This window comes from Pristiophorus japonicus, chromosome 14, assembly GCF_044704955.1.
Source record: "Pristiophorus japonicus isolate sPriJap1 chromosome 14, sPriJap1.hap1, whole genome shotgun sequence".
Lineage (NCBI taxonomy): Eukaryota > Metazoa > Chordata > Chondrichthyes > Pristiophoridae > Pristiophorus > Pristiophorus japonicus.
Window position 1 is genome coordinate 97,615,637 of NC_091990.1, and position 2,855 is coordinate 97,618,491.

At 40.8% G+C, this 2,855-nt stretch overlaps 1 long non-coding RNA gene across 1 annotated transcript; it reads left to right on the forward strand.

Annotated features, from left to right (window-relative positions):
• Window positions 1–335: 335 nt before the first annotated feature.
• LOC139279441 (uncharacterized) lies at window positions 336–886 on the forward strand. The gene is made up of 2 exons (XR_011596475.1): window positions 336–395; window positions 653–886. It is a non-coding gene; the product is annotated as an uncharacterized lncRNA (long non-coding RNA).
• The last annotated feature ends 1,969 nt before the right edge of the window (window positions 887–2,855 follow it).

Genomic DNA, 2,855 nt, shown 5'->3' on the forward strand with positions numbered 1-2,855 from the left:
AAAGCTAGTACAGGTACAACCTCCAAAATCCAGAAACCTCAGGAATGGACCATTCCTATTTTTTTTTTTAAAAAACGGATTTCTGAACAGAAATCAGATGTCCCGAATCCAGAAACCCCTGGGCTGAGTTTCGGGTATTTCCGGATTTTGGAGACAGGGATAGCGGCTGTGGGTGATTTAAAAAAATATATTGTTTTATTATGCTTAACCTGGTTTTGGATTACTATTGTTTGGGAGAAGTCTTGCAGCAGCGGTTTTTAAGTACCGCTGGGGAGCGGACTGCCACCGTGCAAGACTCGAAATAGCATTTACCAAAATTTGGCTCACAGCGCACCCGTAGTTAGAAAGAAAAACGCCGCCCAGGAAAAACCTGCGTTGCAGCCCTTGGAACAGCGGTAGGTCGGAAGACCTGCAAAAAAAAGTTAACTTTAAAAAAAAATTCTTTTGCAGCGATTCGATAGTTATTTGTCTTGTGAATGTTTTGTGATGTTTTATTTTTTGTTTTTTGCAATTTTTTTTTGGTGCGTGTGGGGAGTGAGGGGGATTATTTACAGAATATTGAACAGAATACCAAATATCCATTTCTGAAATTTTACTACTTTTATTTTATGCCGGTTATATCACTGTTGTGAAAATAATGTCCGTTTTTCAGAACAGATTTCCGGATTCCGGATGTCGACTCGTGCGCTCTACCTGAATCAGTAATGATGACCATGAAACTACCGGATTGTCACAAAAAACCCATCAGGCTTACTATTGTCCTTTAGGGAAGGAAACCTGCCATCCTTACCTGATCTGGTCTGTGTGTGACTCCAGACCCACAGCAATCACCACCATCTTCTCAAGGGCAATTATGGATGGGCAATAAATGCTGACTTTCCAGCGATGCCCACATCCTGTGAATGAATTTTTTTTTTATTCCCTTGGCCTTTTTATCATTTTATCTTCCTGCGTTCATACTTTCAGTGAATTGTGTATTTGAATCCTTAGGTTTCTCTGTTCATTGATTGCTTTCCATCAAGTGTACAGTTTTACTCCTTGTTTTTCTTCACGCATTTCCACATTAAATTGCATCTGCCACTGGTTTGCCTATTCCTCTTAACCGGTCTCAATGTCAGCTGTGGCTCAGTGACAGCACTCTTGTCTCCGAGTCAGAAGGTTGTGAATGACTTGAGCACAAAATAATCTATGCTGACAGTGCAGTGCTGATGGACTGCTGCACTGTCGGAGAGGTTGTATTTCAGATGAGACGTTAAACCGAGGCCCCGTCTGCTCTCTCAAATGGACATAAAAGATCCCATGGCACTATTTCGAAGAGCAGGGGAGTTATCCCCGGTGTCCTGGCCAATATTTATCTCTCAATCAACATAACAAAAAAACAGATTATCTGGTCATTATCACATTGCTGTCTGTGTCCTACATTACAACAGTGACTTAAGGTAAATAGATGTACTTCATCAGTTGTAAAGCACTTTGAGACGTCCGGTGGTCATGAAAGGCCCTCTATAAATCCAAGTCTTTCTTTCCTTTTTTTTCTGTCTACCACAGCACCACTGATGACCTAACAATAGGAGGTTTGGCAATCAGTAAATGTTGAGTTTATGTTCCTTATAGCCAAGTCCAACACTGAGAATGATGGTGGACCCAGCACTGACCCCTGCTCTATACCATTTCCAGCCCTGATCCTGTCTGTGCCACATCCATTTACCCCAACTCACTTTTTCCGTGTGTTGTCAATCATCTTTATATTCATGTTGTTACATTTCATATTATAGCATATGTCTGAATTTTTTTAACAATCCCTTTATCGAGCACCTTCTGAAAATCCATACGCACGACATCTACCCCATTCATTTATCAGATTGGTCACTTCTTCAAAATATTCTATTAAAATATGCCAAACAAATCCATAATAATAGAGAACATAAATTGAAATCCCAACATGACAGTTTGAGAAACTGAATGCAGTTTAAAGAAAAAAAAAAAATTGGAAATTAAAAAGAAAGCTGGTATCAGTAAAAATGACCATAAAGCGGTTACTGAAAAATCGTTGTATAAATCCAATTGGTTCAATAATGTCTTTTAGCGAAGGAAATCTGCCACCTGGCCTATATATGTGACTCCAGTCCCACACCAATGTGGTTGACTTAACTGGCCTCTGAAGTGGTCCAGCATGCAACTCAGTTGCATCAAACAATCAGAGCAACTAAAGAGGCGCAATAAGCCGTGCCAGTGATGCCTAATCACAAAAATTAATACAAACATGTCCATAGTGAAGACGAGCCCACAGTATAAAATGTGACTTCTGGAAAGATTGTGGGTGGAAAAACTAAGGCCTACCATGTAATATACCAAGGTAGATTAGAATGGAAAAGACAAACGAGCACAAGTTTGACCTTTGAAACCTCTGGAATAGAACAGGAAGAGAAGATTGTAGACCATAAGAAGTGCCGCAGCTTTGATGCAGAGAACAAGAGAGTAGAAGCCAGTGCAAAAAGTCTCAATTTCAATATAGCGAAGAAGGGAGGCTGGGGGAGGGGAGCAGAAGAATGTGGAGCAGAGTATTTGAATTTTAGGAGGAATAACTTTCCCAACTGGTGATTTCACTCAACAGAAAAGAAACACTGAGTGGCTGGGGTGGGAAATGGGAAAATATTAAATCGGGAACAGCAGGGGGTGATTTTTAGAGCAGGATGGGGGAAGGTTTACTCTCCATCTAACCATGTTGTACCTGACCTGTACGTGATTGATTTGGACACTGCGTACCTCAAATGGGAAAGAGCCATTTCCCTTGATGAGCAGGGCAGGTCCAACAGGGCAGCAAAGTGTTCCTCCGTATTTATAGATTTCTTCTC